The 23,488-nt window shown below is 31.8% G+C and overlaps 1 long non-coding RNA gene across 1 annotated transcript in view; it reads right to left on the reverse strand.

Annotated features, from left to right (window-relative positions):
* LOC141553632 (uncharacterized) overlaps nt 1-21,666 on the reverse strand; it is a 176,867-nt gene extending 155,201 nt beyond the window's left edge. The window contains exon 1 of the long non-coding RNA XR_012485563.1: nt 21,575-21,666. This is a non-coding gene — a long non-coding RNA (uncharacterized LOC141553632). The remainder of the gene's footprint in view (nt 1-21,574) is intronic.
* Nucleotides 21,667-23,488: the final 1,822 nt, after the last annotated feature.

Genomic DNA, 23,488 nt, shown 5'->3' on the forward strand with positions numbered 1-23,488 from the left:
TTAATAACATCAGTAGTAAACACCAAAGCTCAATTTAAACTCAAATAACTTGCTTCCGAACACAAAATTCTTCCTACACATTGCCTGCTCAATAGCTGCTGTAAGTTTAAAGTGTTAAAAGGATGTATTTTTTTAAAAAATTAACATACATATGAATTATCAAAAAACACTTTTTATCATAAGCTAAGAAAATTCACTGGGGAGAGACTTTGGTCTTGTTGACCTCATGGATCTGAGATCATGCAGTGAGTATGTTTGTAAGTGGATACTTTTAGAGTATCACAATATTATTATAATCTTAAATATGCTTAATTCATTGAAAATGGGCTATATTTTTTTGGTTTGTGATATATATTTATCAATGCACAAATGACATATAGCATGAAACTAATATTTTCAAGAAAAAATTAATTTAGAAAATGACATTCATTTAAGAAATGTTATCTGTTAGGATTACTAGGTGAGAACTGAGGTTGTCTGGATAGTGACAAGGTGAGAATTCAGGTTGGACAATTACAAGGTGAGAACTCAGGTTGACTTGATAGAGGGGGCAAGCTCATTGGCTGGGGTGGTTCTTCCCAGAAGCCCTTGCATTATCCCACGCCCATTCTCTGGGAGGATAAAAGAGACAGCACTGGGCCCAGAGAGCAGATCGGCCTGGAGAAGGATAAGAGCTGGAGGAGATTCAGAGCCAGGATTCAAGAAGAGGGTCTCTGCATTACATCAGGCCTGACGGGGCTCTCTGCAGGAAGGGAAGTCACTTCTCTGGACAAGAGTTAACAGCAACTGCCTGGAGACAACGGTTCACTACAGGAAGAAGAATCTGTCTGAGAGATTTGAGTAGACACAGCAGACCTCTTCCCAGAGAGTGATCCGGCAGCTTCTAGAGACGACAGCTCGCTACAATTGGCGTCCACACGTGAGGCAAGGACTTTTGCTTATCCTGACAAGAGGAGCTAGACCAGACCTTCGCAATTGTTATCAAGGACCTATTTTGTGCAAAATATTGTACTAGGTACTCTGGTATTTATAAAGCAATTAGATATTATCCATAACTCTAGAAAACTCTTTGTTAAAGAAGAAATATAAAATGTGAATATTAATAAATATTGTACAAATTAGGTAAAATATAAAATGTGAGGAATGTCACAAGATATCACTTCTGGCTGAAAAATTGAGAAAATGTCAATGAGGAATTGTCACCTACCTTAGAAAAACAAAACAAGATCTCTAAGAACTGAAGTGAACCAACAAAATAAGCAGGGGGGAAAAAAAAAAACAATCTATATTACAAGATCTAAAAGGGAAAATAATTGGAAAACTACAGAACTTTAGTCAATACATGATAAACTATCTATTCAGAAGGGGAAAATTAAGCAGGTGACCCACCTCCTAAGAGAAAGGTCATGAATTAACAATGTAGACTAGGGAAGGGGGAGCAAAAATGGCAGAGTGAAGGCAGAAAGCTACTTCAACTCTCCCACTTTTCCTGGAAAACAACATGAGACCAAGGCTGTAAGAAGATTTAGGCATAAAGAGTGATACAATAAATAAATTAGAGGGGAAAGAATAATTTACTTATCATATCTTTGGCAAGGGAGGAATTTATGACCAAAGAAGAACTAAAGAACATTATGAAAAGCAAAATGGACAACTTTAATGATAATACATTAGAAAGATTTTGCACAAATAAAATTAACAAAAAGAAGAGTAAAAGGGGAATACAAAGCTAGGAAAATGCTTTATAGCCCAGTGTTTCTGATAACGTCTCATTTCTAAAACATACAAAAACTATGTCAAATTTGTAAGAACACATGTCATTCCCCAATTGACAAATGATATGAACAGACAAACTTCAATGATGAAATTAAAGCCAGATGTATTCATTTGAAAAACTTCTCTAAATCACTATTGATTAGAAAATGTAAATTAAAATAATTCTGGTAGTACCTCATACCTCTCAGATTGATTAAGGTGACAGGAAAAGATAATGATAAAAGTTGGAGGTGATGTTGGAAATCTGGGACACTAATGTATTATTGATTGAGTTGTGAAATGATCCAACCATACTAGTGAGCAATCTGGAACTATGTCCAAAGGAATTGTGTACAACTTTTGACCCAGTAGTGCCATTGCCCAATCTTTATTCCAAGGGAATCATCAAAGAGTGAAGAGGATCCACATGTGCAAAAATGTTTGTAGCAGCTCCTTGGGTTGTAGCACAGAATTAAAAATGAATTGATGTGTATCAATTGGATAATGATTGAAAGGTTATTGTATATAAAGATAATAGAATGTTATTGTTCTATAAAAATGATGAACAAGATGATTGTAAAAAATCCTGGAAAGTTTGACAAAACCTGGTGCTTAGGAAAATAATCAGAACCAGGAATGCACTGTGAATAGGAACTGCAAGAATGAATGATGATCACCTATGAAAAACTTAGTACTTTTCATTGATTCAATGATCTACAGCAATCCCAATAGATTTTGGACAGAGTATCCCATCTGCATCCAGATAAAAACAAACAAACAAACAAACAAACAAACAAACAAAAAAACAGAAATATGGAGATTAAATATAAATAAACTCATACCATGTTCACTTCTTTATTCTGTTTTTTTCTCTCCCATAGATTTTCCTATTTGGTCTGATTTTTTTTTTCTGCCAAAATGATTCATAAAGCTATTGTATTAAACATAAATAAACTAAGTGAAAGAAAAAAGGAAGAAAAATCCAAATTAAACACTATAATGGGGGAATTGGAAGCCAAGACCTCTATGACAAACCAACTATCAATCAAACAAAATAAAAAGGATGAAAAACTGGAAGAAAATGTGAAATGCATCATTGGAAAAATAACTGATCTGGGAAGTAGATCCAGGAGACACAATTAGTCTACCCAAAGGCCATGGCCAAAACAAACAAACAAACAAAAACAAACAAAAAACTTGTATAGTACTCTTTAAGAGAGCAAGGAAAATTGCCCTGATAAACTTAAAATCGATGAGGAAATAGATTCTTTGATTGAAAGAATCCATTGATCACCCATAGTAAGAGATTCCACAAAGAAAATCCTAAGGAGACTTTTTGCAAAACTCCAGAACTAAAATCTGAAGGAAAAAATACTGCAAGTTGCCAGAGAAAAGCAATTCAGGTATAAAGGTGCAACAATCAGGATTACCAAGGATTTGGAAGTGTCTACAGTATAGGACTGAAGGACTTTGGGATACTATATTCTGGAAATCAAAGGACCTGGGGGTGCAACCAAGAATAAACTACACAGAGAGACTCAGAATCCTCTTTCGAGGAAGGTGATGGATTTTAATGAAATAAGAGACATTTCAGTCATAAACAGAAAATATGATCTTCAATCACAAATCTCAAGACAAGCCCAGATAGATACACAAGGGAAACTATATAATATTTCAAGGTTAAACTGTTTATACCCCTAGATAGGAAAATAATATCTATAACTCTTGAAAAATGTATCTGTTACTGGGACAGATAGTGGGGAACATCACATGAATGGAGAATGTGGTTGTAAATGTACTCTGATTTGATGATATCAAAGAAAAAGACATTAAGGATTAAAAAAACGTCTATACTGGGGAAGAGGAATGATGAGGTAAAATAGGACAAATTAGTTCTCAAGAAAAGGTGCGAAACATCTATTACAATAGAGGGAAAGAAGTAAGAGGGGTGAGGCATCAGTTTGGCTCAAAGAGGGAATAACTTAATCAATTGTGTCTAGAAATTTATTTTAACCTATAAAGTAGAAGGAGAAAGAGAACAGACAAGAGAGAGGAAGAAAAACTAAGAGAAAGAGGAAGTATGATAGAAGATAAGACAGATGAGGGGGGTGAAAAACGCAACACTACTAAGAAAAATCAGGATGGAAAGAGAACAAAAGACTATAAAGGGGAGCAAATAGGATGTAGGGAAGTACAGAAATGGTAATTATAACTGTAAATGTGAATGTGATGAACTCTCCCATAAAATGTAAGTGAATAGCAGAGTTGAATAAAAAACAAAATTTTAAAATATGTTTGCGAAAGAAACATATTTGACACAGAGAGACACATACAGAGTAAAGGTAAAAGGCTGGAACATAATTTATTAAGCTTCAGCATATGCAAGAAAAACACAGGGGTAGCAATTCTGATCTCAGATAAAGCAAAAGTAAAAATAGATCTAATTAAAAGAGATAAGGAAAGAAAGTATATATTGATAAAGGGTACCATAAACAATTGAGTAGCAAGAATACTTAATTTACATGAATGATGTAGTAGAGCATACAGATTCCTAGAGAAGATATTAAGCTAGTTACAGGAAGAAATAAACAGCAAAATTATAGTAATAGGGGACTTCAAACTTCCCCTCTCATACAAATCTAATGACAAAGTAAACAAAAAAAAGAAACTAGGGAAGTTATTAGAATCTTAGAAAAACCTAAATGTATTAACTCCCTAGAGAAAATTGAATAAGGGCACAAAGAAATCCATCTTTTTCTAAGAAGTACTTGGAACCTACCTCAAAACTGGCCATGTATTAGGGCATTAAAAATGTCACAACCAAACATAGAAAGGGAGAAAGTGTAAATGCTTCCTTTTCAGATCACATTGCAATAAAAATTATAATCAATAGAACTCCAGAGAAAGATAGACTGTAATTCAATTGCAAATTAAATAATCTAATTCTAAAGACTGAGTTGGTCAGCAACAAATCACAGAAACAATGCATAATTTCAACCAAAAGAATGATAATAATGACACAACACAGCAAAACCTATGAGGTGTAGCTGAATCAGTTCTTAAGATGAAATCTGACAATTCAATCAAAATGGATGAATATTTACAAAAATATAAATCGCTAAGATTAACAGAAAAGGAAATAAATAATTTATTAATCAATAAATAAAGATTTAATGAATAACAATAAAATAACTTAATAAATGATAATCTCATTTTAGAAAAAAAGAAATTGAGCAAGACATCAATGAAATCCCCCCCCTTAAAAAAATCTCCAGGGCCAGATGGATTTACAGGTGAATACTACCAAACATTTAAAGAACAATTAATTCCAATACTATGTAAAGTATTTGGAAAAATAGGTAAAAAATATTGATGAAAAAATTTAAATTAAATATTAGCAAAGGGATCACAACAACTTATAGCATGATAATACATTACCAAATGTAATTTATACAAGGAATTAATAGCTAGTTCAATATCAGTAAAACTGTTGCCATAATCAATTATATCAATAATAAAACCAAGAGAAATCAAATGACAATATCAATAGATGCATAAAAAGTTTTTGATAAAATACAGCCCTCATTTCTATTAAAATATTAGAGAATATAGGGATAAAGGGAGTTTTCCTTAAAATAATAAGCGATATCTATCTAAAACTAGCAGCAAGCATTATTTGAAATGGAGGGAAACTGGACACATTCCTAATAAGACCTTGGGTGAAAAAAAAATTGCCCATTATCACCACAATTTTTTTTCATTATTGTACTAAAATATTGGTCTTAATAAGAAAAGAAAAAGAAATCAAAGCAATTAGAACAGGTAATGAGGAGATTAAACTATCACTCTTTGAAGATTAAAGGATGATATATTTAGAGAATCCTAGAAAATCATTCAGAATCACAATGGAAAAAATTAACAGCTTTAGCAAAATTGCACAAAATAAAACAAATGCACAGAAATCATCAGTATTTCTCTATGTTACTGACAAAGCCCATTAGCAAGAGATTAAAAAAATAAATTCCATTTAAAATAACTGTAGATAAAATAAAATATTCAAAACTATATGAACACAATTACAGAAAACTCACACAAATAAAGTGAGATCTAAACAACTGGAAAAATATCAATTGCACATGGGTAGGCTGAGCTATTATAATAAAAATGACAATTCTACTTAAATTGATCTACTTGTTTAGTGTCATCATCAATTAAACTGTCAAATCATTATTTTATAGAACTAGAAAAATAATAACAAAATTCATCTGGAAGAACATATGGTCAAGAATATCAAGGGAATTAATGAAAACAATATTAAAACAATGGTACCCTAGTAGTATCAGACTTAAGGTATGTTATAAAAGGGAAGTCTTCAAAAGCATTTGGTACTGGTTAAGAAATAGATCATTGGAATAGGTTTGATACACAAGACATACTAATCAGTTTCTATAGTATCTAGTATTTGATAAATCTCCAAACTCCAGATCTGGGTTAAGAACTCTCTATTTCACAAAAAAAAAAAAAAAAATTCTGAGAAATTGGAAAATATGTCAGAAATTCAACATAGATTTATATCTATGTTCTTTAGATCTTTGGTCATAAATTCCTCCCTTCTCCAAAAGTTCTTCCATCTTTGTATTATTTCTTGGTTTTAATTATTTTATGCAATGTTTTCCCTCTCTATCCCAGGTTCACATCTTCATCAAATAGAATAATCATGCTATCTGAAAATTTTCTAAGTTGTTAATAAGAATGTAGCTGAAAAGAAGAAATCAAGAAAATAGTCTTAAGGCATGGTATTAGAGGAATATATTAAAATATCTATAATCTAATATATACATATATTCCATATATATGGAAAATATACATATGTCTACAAAAATATAGATTATATAACTATGTGTGCTCATTTATGCAAATATATACATATGAAATTCCATGTTTATGTATTTATAAATATTTGTCAATAAGAATGGAATAAACATTTATTTATAGTGACTTGATTCTCACAACAACAACTAACTCTCTCTCTCCTATTTAATTTCTGGTTGTAAGTGAAATGTAACCTCCTTTTGGAGCCACAATCTCTCTGGCCACACTTTCTATCACTGAATGCACTTTTACTAATTCTCCTGGCTACTGGATGTCAAGGAACTGGAACACGTTTTTGTGCTTCATGGCCACTTTCAATCTCAAAGTATCTCCATCATTCAGTAGTCTCTCTTCCTCTGAATTTACTTAGTCCATATCTACTACACAATCACAAATCTTAAAATCTTTTCAGGAGTAAGTTTAAGTCAACTCATAACAATTAAAAATGGATTCTTAACTTTTAAGCATAAAAATCTGCACTTCAGATATGAGGCAACAATATTAATCAGAGATTGATTGATATATTAATTGTTTAAACTTAAGGAAGTGGTGATGAAAATATGAATAATGCATATTGAACTTAAAATGTGCTGAGTATACTTTTGGAAAATCAGTTGTTAAGCATTTACCACCATATCACTGTTGGCTGTCACCTATATAGTATACTCCCTTTCTTTTTTCAATCAATTCAATGAAAGCCCCATCATCTCTTCTCTATTTCTACTTTTATATTATACAAATTCAGACTTAGGTTGAATTATAGAATTTATGTATAATGATATTCTCTCAAATACCTCTAATTCCCAGTCCTTCAGTTTACTCATTCTCAATTAGCTATACACACCTCTGCTAAAAACAGATACAATATGATCTTGCCATTACACATTACCAATTTTTTTGTTCATGAACTCTGACATTCCTGTATATTGCTAGTATATCATACTATATCATTGCATTGTTTGATCTCCTTCATTGCCTCCTAGCCCCCAAACCTATACTTCAGAATATACAGAATGACCTATAATATATCAACCACTTTGTTGTTACTCTTTTCCATTCTTCTTCTCTTCACATATCCTAAATGTCTTCTGACAATATTTCCTATTTCATTTATATCTCACATAAAGAGGCAGTTTATAAAGTCCTTTGAACCTTACAACAGATTTGTAAAGTAGATGCTTATTTATTCCAAAACTAACCCCTGCCTATACATAGGTAATTCCATTCCATTTCAGGTTCTCTAGTAGTTTGCCACTTCCATCATCCTCTTTCACTTATTTCAATTCTTCCCTGCTTTACCTTCATAACATCATATATATATATATATATATATATATATATATATATATATATATATATATATATATATATATATATATATATATATATATATATATATATATATATATGTTTTTTCCTCTGACGGTACTACCATCATGATGCAGATCCTCACTACCTCATGCTTGCACTTCTCTCAGTTAATTCTTCTGAAAATTTATTTTTCTTATTAATCTTCAATTAAGTTGCTATGTCATATAAAAAATCAATTGAAGAAAAATGGGTAATTATCCTAGAGAAGTCAAAGTGATTATATAAATAATTTCCAAAGCTTTGAATATCCATCTTGTGGAAGAAAAATTAGATTTATTTATTTATTTATTTATTTATTTATTTATTTTTTATTTATTTAATTTTTTAGTTACTGAACAATCATTTAAGAACTGCATAATTCTGTGTCTGGCACTGTGTTAAAGAGTTGATCAAAGATGTTGGAAGGATTGTCAAGGCTGAGGGAAGTCAGAGAAACAGGTTTCCCACTTTATGTTAAATAAAATTGTCCAAAAGGTATGATCAATTGACTCAGAATTTCAATAAACTTCAGATACTTAGATGTCTTTTGTACCAGATGCTATATGACTTGCTAGTATAGTTTAATCTGTCCACATTATTCCGTGGTCAATTCTTCCAAGTATAAGATTAAAAAACATAAATAAAGATTTTTTAAAAAATTAAATGCACATGATACATTTAATCTGGTCAAAATTATAAGCACCAATAACATGAATATACAATATTTAAGTAAAGAAAAATTCCACTTAAGGCTTAAAATTATGCCTAATTTTATTCATATTAAGGCACTAAAGTATAGTAAATTTATATATATGTTCAGCCCTAGAGCTATATATACACTTCATACTGTTGAAACAAAACATTGTTTTGAGAATTGTAGAATGTAAGCACTGGAGAATAGGAGCTCTTATTTTTTGTCTTTGTATCTTCAGTGTTATACACAGTACTAGGCACATAATAGACACTTAAAAGTTGTTTGTTTGGTTTTTTTTAATTTTCAATTGATTGTAATAATAAAGTTTAATTTTAGGAGATTTCTAGATAGATGGCAGAGTAGGTAAGAAAATTTCAAGCTTGGCAAGTTAGATGGCACAATGAATACAACACTGGTTCTGAAGTCAAGAAGACCTGAGTAGAAATTCAGCCTTGGACACATAACAGTTATTAGCTGCATGACCCTGGACAATTCACTTGACTTTAATTGCCTTGCAAAACAAAACAAAACAAAAAATCCAAGCCCCACCCATCTCACCCTAAGAAAAAGAAAATTGCAAACTCTCTAGATTTCTACCACAAAGACAAAATTGTACCTTAGGGTGAGCATAAAATGGTTAAAAACAAATAAAAATTGGGGTGGAACAGTGGTCCTCCTGGGATAATGAGAGAAAATCTGAAGAAATAGAAGACTGAGTTTGGCCCAAGTAAAGTGTAAATACCACTAGGCTAGTTTTTTTTTTTTTTTTTTTTTTTTTTTTTTTTTTTTCTGAAACAGTGAGCCTTGGGTATCCCTGGAATGGAAGGTAACCACAGGAACTTTCACTTCCCAGATTGTGTAGAAAGTAAGGCATCTGAGTCTGGGAAAATTGAGAGAACTTCTGCTTATAAGAAATGCCAGGCTAAGCTGAGTTATCAAAAGCATTCCTGGGAGAGAAGGAACCAGCACATGCTTAGTAAATGCAGAAACAGTGGGGCAGGAAGTGATGCTTGCTATGGGATTTTACAAGAAGGTAGAGTCTGGGATTCTAGGGCAGAGGGCAGAATTGAAGGAGGATTTGAAACCCAAGACACCATCCTCCCCATAACAGGACTAAAGGTGATTACACTAATAAACTATTAATTAGTGTTTTTTTTTTAATTAGTGGAAAAAGAATAAAGAATCCAATCATAGAAAATTACTACAGGAATAGGAAAGACTAAGTAAGGTTCATCTTCAGAGGAAGATATTTAAGTTAAAAAAAATAAGTCTTTCCTGCCCCAAAGAGTAATGTTAAACTATCTCCTGCCCAAAAAGAAATTCTTAGAAGAACTGAAAAAAGACTTTAAAAACCAAATGGAAAAGAAAAAGAAGAAAAATAAACAAAAAATAGAAAGAATGAAAAAAAATAGAAAAGAATGTGAGACATCTCATAAGAAAAACAACAGATCAAGAAGAGAAAACATAAGAATTATTAAACTACCTGAAAGCTATAATCAAAATACAAGAAATAATTAAAGAAAAAATTCTGAACTGTTAGAAAAAAGAGGGGAAAGTAGATTTTTTTTTTTAAACCGCTGATCACTATATGAACGATATTCTATGAGAAAAACTTAGAGGAACATCATTGCAACATTTCAGGATTCTCAGATCAAAGAGAAAACTTTACAAACAATAACAACAACAAAAACAATTCAAATATGCTGGAACTACAATCAGAATCACACAAGACCAAAAAAAAAAAAAAAAAGAATCACACAAGACCTACCAATAGCTACAGTAAAAGAATGCAGATTTTGAAATACTATCTATTGAAAATAGAAAGAATGGGGATTATGGCTGAAAATACATCCAGTAAAATTGAACATAATCCTGAATGAAAAAAAAAATGATATCAATGAATTGCTAGACTTTCAGATTTTTTTTTTTTTTTTGGCAAACAATCCCCAACAAAACAAAACAAAAAACAAAAACAATGAATTTAATGGAAAAATTGTCATAGAAAAATATAAGGTAAATGTCAAAGACTAATTTTACACATCAAAATGTAAACCATATTTCAAAGACTGTCATTAGAAATTGGATAGTCCAAAAGAAAGCTTGGGGTAGAGATGAGTACGATATAATCCTAAAAAGCAAAACTGTATGGGAAAAAGTAAAAAGAGTAAATATATGAAAAATATAGAGAACAAAAAAACTGGAATAGAAGAAATAAATAGGAAAGAAGTGCTGGCTGTTTTGAAATTCTACTCACATTGGGAATGGATTAAAGGGGAAATAATATATACATATCTACAAAAGTATAAAAAGTTTTCAACATTTGTAAAGAAATGAGAGGGGGAGGAAACAGGATAAAGCAGGATATAAGGGTATGTAAATTAATAGGAAAAAGGTGGGGGGAAAGGATAAGTGAGAGATCCTTGGTGATCCATTGTGGATGGGATAGTGGGATGGTGAACAAGTTAAGTAATAGTAAGGCATGTTTATAAATAGAAGCAAAATAGAAGAGTCAGCTGGGATAGGAAACAAAAAACACACAAACACAATGATAATGATCAGGAGTAAAATTCATTAGAAAAAAAAAAAAAAAAAACAAAACAAAACAGGAGGGTAGTAACCATTGATCACAAAGTCCAAGGTTAAAAAGATTCAATCAAAAGAAAAAAATAAGGAAACTACATTATATGTCAGCCATATTAATAATGTTTTAGACTATTAAAAACAACTAGGTAGTATTAGGTTGTAATATTGCTATGTCAGAAGAAGTGATGAGTTTATGGATTTGGAAAGTAGGAAAAGGCTTGGAGCTAAGAAAGATAACATTATCCACTTTCAGAGACATAAAGAAAAAACAAATATAGTATGGCCTTACATAGATATTCATGAATGCATAAATGTATATATGCGTGTGATTATAGGTATCTATGTAAATTTATGTTATGTGCACATATATGTATGGATGTATACATACATGAAGAGATCTGCTTGGAAGAAAAAAGGGGAAAATAATAAAGTAAAAAGTGCACTTCAGAGAACAAAAATAAACTTATAAAGAAGCGAAGAAAAGATGGATAGATCTGAATAAACTATGTTATATTATTATTTATGCTTTCTTGAATTGAAAATTTACTGTTTCATATCTTGAATCCTTTAATATGTTCTGCTGTGCACACTGCAATGTTTTCTTTTTTTATTAATATTATTTTTTATTTTTAATTTTGTATTTAATCTTTAAATACATAATTAAAAATAAAATCTGATTTCAAATTCTGGCTCTATACTTTGGACTTGTGAAAACCACTTGATTGCTTTTATTCTCAATTTCTATGTATGTCTACAGGGAACAAGAGGCTGGACACTTTTCTTGTTCAATTGTAAATCAAAAGATTTTTCTTTGACTCAAAAACAAAACAACACACATTCATAAATTATTTAGTACTGACTATTTTACCAAAAAAAATGCTGGAAAAAAAGTAGAAAACAATATGGAAACTAGATAGAGAACAACTTCTCACATTCAATTCTCTACTCTCACACTACCATCTCCTATACAGGCTTTTGCAATAACCTTTCTTCTCTCTCCTTTCTATCCACAAGTCAGCTATCAAATTGTTCTTCTTAAGGAACAACATCACCATACTATTCAATATCTCTACTAATTCTCTATTAATTCCCTGTTTTTGCCAGGATCAAATATGAAATTTTTTGAAACTTTTCATGGCCTTTATAATTTATCATCTTTCTATCTTGCCAGTTTCATACCTTTTTACTTAACTGTTTGCATGCTATGCGATTCAATAATATTGGATCCTTTGCTTATTTAAGGCACTCCTCCTTACTGATTACTTTTTTCACTGACTGTCCTCATTCCTGGAAGGCTTTCCTCATCTTTGCTTCCTGACTTCCTTCAAGGCTTAATAAAATCCAGTCTTCTACAAGAAGCCATTCTTATTCTACTTCATAGTAGTGCTTTCCTCTAAGATTTCACCCAATTTTTAGTTATCTCTTTTATTAAATTATATGATACTTGATACCTGACAGATCATTACTGCTCATCATAGCACCTTATATAGAGTAGGCACTTAATAGTTACTTCTTGAGTAATCTTAATTTGGCCCTAATGATTAGAGGAACTGGATGGCATGAATAGGGAGAAGGGAAGGTATATGAGAGAATATGGATATAGAATTGACAAGACATGGGAATGATTGTATACAAGAGATTAGAGGAGAAAGACGTTGAAGATATGACCTAGATTGTGAGCTGGGGTGATAGGAAGGATAATGGTTTTCTTGATAGTAAAAGAGGATTTAGGAAGAAGGAAGGTTTAAGTGGAAAGATAATGTAATCATATAGATAAGATCAGTGATTTAAAGGATCATTGAAACATTATATCATAAAAGTTTAGGTATGGGAGGTGATGAAAAAAAAAAAAAAAAGGACTTTCCTTTTGGGTAACAAGCTGACACCTGACTTCTGACAGGTTCTAAATAATATTACAGAATTTAAGTAAAATATGTCACTACTGCTTCCCTTCCATTTCCTGAATCCTCTTTTTTTATGATATGCTTCTTAGCTTTTGAAATGTCATTCTCATTTATTTTAAATCCAAAACAATTCTCAATTATGTCAAAAAGGATAAAGAAAAAAATTATTTCATTAAAAATGATTAAACAATTTACAATATTTTAAACAACCATCCCCTAAGGAACTGTAAAAGTTGAGGCAGGGGAAAAGTGGCTTCAATATAATCCCCACAAAATATACTTGGGAGTTATATTTAAGAATAAATTAATTACACATTCCAAAATCTTGTAACATATATGTAGACCTTTTATTTGTTTTTAAGTGCTGTATCATATCCAGAAAAGTGAGGCAAACTTAAAATTGTATTATGCATTAGTTAAAAGACATATAGAATAACATATTAAGTTCAGAATGGCAAATGGTAAGAAGGAGCTATAGTAAGCCTTTATGAAGTTACTCAAGATAGTGAGGGACCTTGAATCCCATATTAGAAAAAAACATGAGTGGAATAAAATAAGAATATTTAGCCTGGAAATGAAAACCTTTAATGAAGATAGTTACTATTGTTTCTCATTTTCAAACACCTTTGTGGGTATTATTCTAAAGATTCTCTTGGCCAAAATATTTGCTCTCTTTGGTCTTTAGTTTTTTTCACCTCTAAAATCTGTGTGTGTATGTGTTTGGGTGAGAGAGAGAAATAACAAAGAGAATTTCAATTTTTTTTTTCAATTTTAGATGTTTAATTGTATCATTGACCATTATCATTTTTTTCTATTTCTACTTTCCCTTTTTGTTCTATTATTTTGGAATAGTTTTGTTAAATTATTTCTTGTATTATTTTATGAAAGTTCTTTTTTTCTGGTCATAGTTTTCAGGTAATCCAATCATTATGTTTTATCTTCTTGATTGATTCTCCAGATCTGTCATTTTTCTTAAGTTTTACATTTTCTTCTATTCTGTTTCACTCTTTTTACTTTGACTTCTAATTTCTTGGTCTCTTGTAACTTCACTGTCTTTCCCTTGCACAGCTCTAATTTCAAAATTGTATATTCTGCTTTAAGATTCTGGACCTATTTTTGTAACAGGTTGACTTTCCTTTATTAATTTTGTTTTGTTTGAATTGATCTTACTTGTTTTTAGTTTTATTTTTTTTACTTCTCTCTCAAATGAGATTCTTAAAATCTTTTAGTTGTATAAATTCTTTTTTAGGTCTATAGCTATTTAACATTCCTCTTTGAAGTAGGAGATGTTTGTCTATTCGATTTTTCTTCTTCAACATCCTCCTCTGAAGATGAACCTGGGACTTCCCTGTTCTCATAGTAAATTTCTATGGTTAGATTCTTTCTTCTTGGTCTGTTTATTTATTAAAAATAAAAACTCAGTATTGTAATCACCTCCAGTCCTGCATTGATCATAATTTCAAATGCAAAGATTCTAAAGGAAGAACTGTCACTTATCTGTTGACCTAAAGTAGATGTAACAGATGGAAAAATATATAGTACAAAAGAATGGCAATATTTGTTACGTACATTTTTCAGAATATTGTTTTGAGAACATTTCTATAAAAATTTCAGGATACAATTTCATCTGGGGAAAAGAAGCATAAGAAAAATATCTTATATTTTGTTTAAAAAAAGTGAATATAGAGACAGATGTACAGATGTACATATGTGTACAGATATTGATAATAAAACCAATAATATAACTATTTCATAATTATTGGATAGTTGTTCCATAATCCTTTAATGTTCATAGTAATAAATTTACTGATTTCCATTTTATAATATGAGATGGTAATAAAATATGAAATACAAAGTTAGTGATATTTGTGATAGTTAGATGATGCAACTATTTATAACTTAACTGTTTATTCAGTTTTATTTCTATATTTGTATATTCAATAGTCACCAGGCATTTACTGAATACCATGACTGTGCTAAGCAATCAGTATTTTAAAAAGCAAAAACCTATGCCAGCCCAAAAGGAGTCCATTTTGTAATGAATTTGGCATTAAAAAAAAATTGCACATATAATATTTATACTATTTGAATGGGAGGAGAGGACTCCTGCCTCTATAGAAGTTGGGGTTTGAGACTTGGAAGGCATCAGAGGAGTAAATAGGTGGAGGTAAGCAGAAAGAATTCTAAGCATAGGGGCCAATATAATAAAAGCATGTTGAGAAATTAGCTGATTAGCTGTTGTGTGCAAAGCAACAACAACAAAGAAAAAAAAAAAACAATAAACAAAAAGACAATAGTCTAGGGATCATAGTATTCAGAAGAGAACATAACATGAGAGAATTGGAAAGTAAGAAGTGACTAGATTGTTGATATTAACTCATGTCAAAATCTTCATGATCCTATTTAGGGATTTCTTGGTAAAGATACTGGAGTGCTTTGTCATTTCTTTCTGCAATGTATTTATTTTGTAAGGTAATGATATATTAAATGATTTACCCAGAGTCATATAGCTAGGAAGTGACTGAAGCTGGACTTGAATTTGGATATTCCTGACTTCAGATCTATCTTTTCTCCCCTGAGCCACTGGTTGGCTCCTAAGGAACTAGATTTTTAGTGGCTTTAAAAAAAATTTTAATGACTTTAAAAAACACATTATATTTAATTTTAAAGGCCATAGGAAGCAATGGAGCTTACTCAATAGGGGTGGGGGGATGTGTATGTGTGTGTGTGTGTGTGTGTGTGTATATGTGTGTGTGTGTGTGTGTGTGTGTGTGTGTGTGTGTGTGTATGTGATATGCTCATGTTGCTTTGTAAATAGAGGGCAGAGATGTATGAGAGGCACTGGCAACATAAAAATGATAAAAATGGCAACAGGTTGGAAATGTATAAGTACAAATGAGAAGTCAAGAATGACACTTTAGTTGAGGAGATGACTACGAATAAATAATAAATGAATAAAAAATAATATGGAAGCTGGGAAATAAGCAGAAATGGGGAGGATTTGGAGAGAAAATAATGTATGCATCGAGTTTAAGACATTTAAATTGCATTGATGATTTGAAAATAGAGCTTTAGAGAAAGATTAGGATTGATTAAAGAGATTTGTGGATAATATATAGAGAGATGATAATTTCAGACATAGAAATTTAAGAGATAAAAAAAAATAAGCAGAAACTATAATCCATTTACCAATACTACATATATTATAGTATTTGTTGCAAACCAATACTCAAGGGAAAGAAAATTTCTAAGAGAAAATGATGTTTAGGGTTTAGAACATCAATGAAATTGATGTTCAGATACCATTGTTGTGGTTTGGTCATGTGGAGAATTTATAGTGCCATTCTCTTTGTCAAAATATAGATTTACTTAGAAGAGGTTACAAACAAAATAAAGAGATACAATAGTCACTAAGAAGGTAAATATGAAATAGATTAGTGAGTGTATATAGTTATCAAGAAAAGGGATTTTAACAATTTACAATGGAAAGGACAAATTCCTTAGTGGAATTTACAATTAATCAGGAGAAAGGAAACATTGCATGAGATGGAAATTAACTGGCAGACTAAATCTTAAAAGGAATTTAGTACCCTAAAAGAGTTAGTTATAAAAGGGATAAAGATGCTATGAAACATGAGAGAAAGACACCGCAAGACAGAAGTGATTCAGCAAATTTGGCATGGACTATGATCAGATTTATAGTGGAAATTTAACTGCAGGGGTTTGACATATTTTGAATTTTTGACTGTGGGTACTCAAGATTGGGCTCTCCATAGCAGGTGAGACAAAGGTTGTGCTGATCCCCATCAGTGCCCTTTTCTGTTTGCCTCAGGGAGTAATTTTATAGGTACTTCAGGCTTTCTCTACCAATACAACCTGGTAACCTTGGAACTCATCACAAGTCTGGCACTTAACAGAAGATTGGTTCAAATATAATCTTAAACACTTATGAGGTGCTCAGTCATGGGGAAGTCAGTTTACCTCTATGGTGGGAGCAATATCCTAATCCCTTCACTTATGTAAATTAGGTTTTTATTTTTTATTTTATTTTTTTTTTCTTTTGCTTGGGTTAAAGGAAGTTGAAATCATCCTTAAGAATTCTTTGGGTCAGGGAACTAAAGGCTCAGACACTTGATAGTCCTTCCTAGTTTTCTTGGTCCAAAGTAAGAGTGAGGAATTTTTGACAGTTTTGTAGGTTTGGTAAAGAAAAATAATGGTTGGCTTAGGTGAAATTAACTCAGCCTATTGGATTTTAAATGACCACAATTCCTGTTCTTATTAAATACCTTTCTGATATGGCTAAGTAAACCATTTTTTGTTAACTCTATAATCACTACAAATGATTCATTTTGTTCTAATATTGAATATAAATAATATAGGGACAATCTGACTCAGACCTAGCCCAAATAACCTTTCTCTTATTCCTTGTGTACAAAACAGAGGTACTACATACCTCATGGGGCTGGGAGGAAAAGATGCAATGATCAAATTACAAAGGTTGTATATAAAACTAGACATATATACCAATAATTATTATTTCGCTCCAATAAATTAAGATAGAATGATTATAGAACTTGCCCAAAGATACTTGGCTAGTAAATAGCTACATTAAATATTAAAATTCAGATCTTTTGTTCTTTTTCTTCATACTCATGTGCCACAATTCCTCTGTGTAGAACCACAAAAGGATGTACCATCCTATTTAATTTACAAAGTCTGTGAAAAAAGAAATAATAGACTTTGGGGATTAGCAAAAGCTTTAATCTTTTTGAGAGATCAAGGTGATTACACAGTTGTTGCAACCACAGCTCTGATATTGGGACTACTGGGAACAATTTTAATTAGTTACATTAAAGTATATTGACTGCCCTTTCAAATGATAGTTAATGGTAAAATCCCATTAACCAGAATAAAAAAACACCAAGAAGGGAAAAACAAGCTTAAATAGCATAATGAATTTCTAATGAAAAGTGCTGTTTAATGTTAAATGTTATTATTCTTAAAAATAGGAAACTGTCACAAATAATTTTACCAAGGACAAATAGGGATTCTGGTTAAATACTTGGTTATATCAATTTAAGGGAACTTGTACTATTCCTAATCCTGTGGCTATATGTATATAAGGATTCTTAAGGGTAAACCTGTAAGAAACACTAATGTATTTTTGGTGGAAATGAGAATTATTCCAGTTACTCTGGAAAACAATTTGTATCAAAAGACATTAAATTCTGTGTACTTTGTAATGCAGTTGCTATATTGCTTATTAGGCCTAAAACCTGAAAAGGTCAAAGAAAAGAAAGAGGGATTCATATAAACAAAAATATTTTTAGCAGCAGTTTTGAAATTATTTATTTATTGTTAATTTGCTATTTATTTATAATGCAAAGACACAAACTAAGGGAGTACCAATCAATTGACTCAATGATAAATAACATATATTAATATAATATGTTGGGGCCAAATGTTGTCACCCTGGATCTCTTAGAATCAGCCAGAGTTAGGATAAGCAAAACTCTTTATTCTTGTTCTTTTGCAGTTGTGGTCAGGGGATTAGATCTAGCAAGATCCACACCTCCTTCCTCTCTTCCCACCACCCAGAGAATGAATCAGCCTCCTCATCTTACTCCACCCACTGATCTCACTTCCCCTTCTTTGTCCACACACACCTATGGAGCCAGCACAGAATAGTTAAGTAATGTCATCCTCCAAACATGTGGTAATAGAGAATTGAGGTAATTAGCCTCAAGTGCCAGGTTAACTTGTATCTGCTCAATTCTAGCCCTGTACAGTAATAAAATATTATTGCTATAAGAAATACAGAAAGAAATTTCAAAAAAAAAAAAAAATCTGAGAGTGTGTGAACTCATTCAAAGTGAAGTGAGCAGAATGAAAACAATTTAGACAGTAACAAAAACAATATAAAAGGGAAAAAAAGATTTAAGGGTTCTGAACAATACAGTGAACAAATAAGATCAGTCCAAGGACAGATGACAGCGTAGGCTACACATTTCTTAATATAAATATGATGCACTCAAGGTTCATTTTGATATATGCATTTTCAAACATTGCCAGTGACAGAATTTGTTTACATAAACTCTACTTTCATTTTTCTATGGGAAAGAAAAATAATGCAGCAAAATGAATATCAAAAAATGTAAAGAAAGAAAATAGGGCAACTGATTCCTTTATAACATGCAAAAGAGATTGGAAACAAGCTCAAAAGAAATTATTGACAAATAGCATAGTTTTGAAATGTCCATTTTGGATTTACTATGAACTTAAAATGGAAAAGCAAGATACAATTAAGAAATTCTCAGTTTCACATGAAATCCTTTTTGTGTTCATTTCATTTCATATTCATTTAGTTAAGAATAAAAAAAAAAAAAAAAAAAAAAAAAAAAAAAAAACTAAAGAAAAGAAAGAAGGAAAGAGTATAAGTAACTTTGGAGAGAAATGTTTTACCTGAGTGATTGATCAGAAACTAGATAGTTGGAAAATGAAAGTGATAACAAAAGAACAGAAAACTTTTTTGGAAATTTTTTGCCATGAAATGGTAAAGATATAGATGATATCTGACAGATAAGTGATGCAATGAATACAATGCTAAACCTGAAATTAGGAAGATCAGAGTTCAAATTCTTCTTCAGATCCTTATTAATTATGTTACTCAATTAATTGTTACACAACTTATACCTGCCTCAGTTTGTTTTTTTTTTTGTTTTGTTTTGTTTTGTTTTGTTTTGTTTTTTCATCCATGAAATGGGGTGAATAATAATATCTAATTTCCAGGTTGTTCTGATGATCAAATGCAATAATATTCCATTACTGTAAAGTGTGTTGCAAATCTTAAGCCTGCAATGGCTTGCTTATATTATTATTGTTATTTTTGTTTATGTTATGATATTTGAGAAAATAATGAGATTGTGAAGACTTTTTTTTTCCTTCTAAGAGTGGGGAAAACCTTTGATAAACTGGGAGTAGGGAACGAGTAGGAAAATTGGGAGATATTTAAAATTACATGCATATATGAATGGGGAGTCAGGAATAATGGAGGTTATAATAAAGGCAATTTTTTAGAAGAGATAGTTATTGGAATAATATGGAACTTAAGGTAAAATGATAAATAGCCTTGTAAAGGAAGACTTCAAGGAAAGTAGGACAAAATGAGGATACTGGCTAATGATTTTGGAATATAGTGTAGAAAGAGAGTAATTCATGGCCAAAAAAGTGCTCTATTTTCTCTTCTTTCTATTTCCACAGTTTCCATAACAAGTCTATTGGAATTGACTTGAATCACCTCATTGCTGAAAAATAAAGTCCAGCAGAGTTGATCATCACATAATCTTCCTGTTGCTGGGTACAATGTTTTCTTGATTCGACTCACTTCACTTAGCACCAGTTCATGTAAGTCTCTTCAGGCCTTTATGAAACCATCTAGCTAACTGTTTCTTATAGAAGAATAATATTCTATTACATTCATATACCATAACTTATTCAGCCATTCCCCAACTGATGGGCATGCACTCAATTTCCATTTCCTTGCCACTACAAAAAAAAAAAAAAAAAAAAAAAAAAAAAAAAAAGGTCTTCTACAAATATTTTCACACATGTGGATCCTTTCACTTTTTGTGATATCTTTGGGATACACACCCAGTAGAGATATACCTGGATCAAAGCATCTGCAAAGTTTGATAGCTCTTTGGGCATAATTTCAAATTGTTCTTCAAAATGTTTGATTCAGTTCACAACTTCACCAAGAATGTATTAGTGTCCCAGTTTTCTTACATGCCTTCCAACATTTATTATTATCCTTTTCTTTCATCTTAGCCGATCTGAAAGGTTTGAAGTGGTAATTTGTCTTAATTTGCATTTATATAATTAATAGTTATTTAAAACATTTTTCAGGTGAGTAGAATTACTTTAATTTCTTCAGCTGAAAATTGTCTTTTATATCTTTCATATCCTTTGACCATTTATCAAATGGAAAATGACTTTTACATAATTTCTTAAGTTTTTTTTTTTTCAGTATCAAATGCTACTTCCTGTATTAAACTTGTAGCCTATTAATAAAAGCAGATAGCTTTGAGATTAAATATCATTGCCTCTTGTCTATTTATCTTTTGTTTGTGGATATTTTCAGTATAAGGAAATAAGAAAAATTTTTGAGAACATACTTTTTGAGTCTCTCCAAGTGATTAGAGCACTATCAAGAACCAAAAATATGTACAAATATACAAAAATCATCCTAGTTGATTTCCTACAGGTAAATAATGTAGTTAGGGAGACTGATCAGATGAAACACACCAACTTATTTCTTTTTAGGTCAATTGAAGAATTTATGGACTATAAAACATCAGAGGCAAAAATAGTTTTCATTTCTTAGAAAGACTGAAAAGAAGAATATATATTTTGTTACCTTTTTTTTGAAGTTTGAATTTCATGGATATCATTTAATTCATTATCAGTTACAGGGAAGCTAGCCTTTTTGGTGAATGCCATTTCAGCAATGACTTCAGATGTTCTTTTAGAAAGGAAACATTCTCTAGAGGAATTCATTTCATTCCAGAGAGAACTCTGAGGATGTTGAGTATTATGAGGTGAAATAATCTAACATTGTAGATTAATGTGATCATTTTTTTTTTTTATTATAGCTTTTTATTTACCAGATATATGCATGGGTAATTTTACAGCATTGACAACTGCCAAATCTTTTGTTCCAATTGTTCCCCTCCTTCCCCCCATCCACTCCTCCAGGTGGCAGGTTGACCAATATATGTTAAATATGTTAAAGTATAAATTAAATACAATATATGTATACATGTCCAAAGAGTTATTTGGCTGTACAAAAAGAATCAGACTTTGAAATAGTGTACAATTAGCCTGTGAAGGAAATCAAAAATGAAGGCAGACAAAAATAGGGGGATTGGATATTCTATGTAGTTGTTCATAGTTATTTCTCAGAGTTCTTTCCCTGGAGGACTTCAGGCCAAGATGGTGGCGTGGAGGCAGACAGCTGCTTGAGCTCCTCCTTTTCTCTCAGAACTTACTTCATGACAAGCCTCAGACTTAATGCTTGACCCAGAAAGAAATCCACAAATAATCACCAAGAGAAGACATCCTTGAAAGTCCCCTGAAAAGGTTTGTGTTTGCTCGGGAGAGGGTCAATCAGACTGGGCACAGACTGAGGGCAGGCAAGCCAGAGCAAGACAGGCAGCTCACACAGCTCTGACCTGAGGGGGAGGGATACAATCTCTGCCCTTTCTGAGAAAAGACTTTTTCCCCAGAGTGGATACTCTGTCTTGGCAGCAAGCCAGGAGCAGCAAAGAGGGTATAAACACCAGAGGTGAAGAATAAAAACCCAGAAAGCCAGCGTCTCTCAGAACCCGGCCACCCCTAACCCCCACCTGGACTGAATCAGTGCATTCTCAGAGTCTCAGAGCTCAGACTCAGTACAGTCATTGCTGTTCTGTTAGTGGCTCTCTGTTGCCCTACCCCCAGTCTGTAGAGGAAGCCCATTAACACCATCCAGCCCCATCCCCCACAAAACAGACCAATTGTTTCTCTTGTCAGTTTGATTTCTTCGATTCCTACTCTGACAAAATGAACAAAAAATTCAAAAGGGCTCTAACCATTGACAGCTTTTGTATGAAGAGAGAGCAGACTTCAAACACTGTGGAGACTAAAAACAGACTGTCCCCAGATGAATCATCTAAGAGGGATATGAGCTGCTCCTCAATACAAAAGAATCTCATAGAGGAAATCAAAAAGGCTCTCACAAGAGAGCTGGAAGAGAAATGGGAAAAGGAAAGGGAAGCTTGGCAAGAGAGCCTGGAGAAGTCATCCCATGCATTCAAAGACAGAGTGGATGAAGAAATCAAATCATTGAGAAATAAGATTAGTGAGCTGGAAAAGGTAAACAACTCCAAGGAAAACAGGATTAGTGAGCTGGAAAAAGAAAACAGCTCTCTAAAAAATAAAATGGATAAAATGGAAAAAAATTCCATAGAAGATAAAAACTCAATTGGACAATTACAAAGAGATATAAAGAAAGTGAGTGAAGAAAACACATTATTGAAAATTAGACTGGAACAAGTAGAAATGAATGACTCAAGGAGAAACCAAGAGGTAGTCAAGCAAAACCGGAGAAATGAAACAATTGAAAAGAATGTCAAGTACCTTATTAGAAAGACAAAGACCTGGAAAACAGATCCAGCAGAGACAATTTGAGAATAATCGGACTCCCTGAAAAATGTGAGGAAAAAAAGAGCTTGGATACCATTTTCGAGGAAATTCTCAAAGAGAACTGCCCAGACATTCTGGAAACAGAGGG

This window comes from Sminthopsis crassicaudata, chromosome 1 (assembly GCF_048593235.1).
Source record: "Sminthopsis crassicaudata isolate SCR6 chromosome 1, ASM4859323v1, whole genome shotgun sequence".
Taxonomy (NCBI): domain Eukaryota; kingdom Metazoa; phylum Chordata; class Mammalia; order Dasyuromorphia; family Dasyuridae; genus Sminthopsis; species Sminthopsis crassicaudata.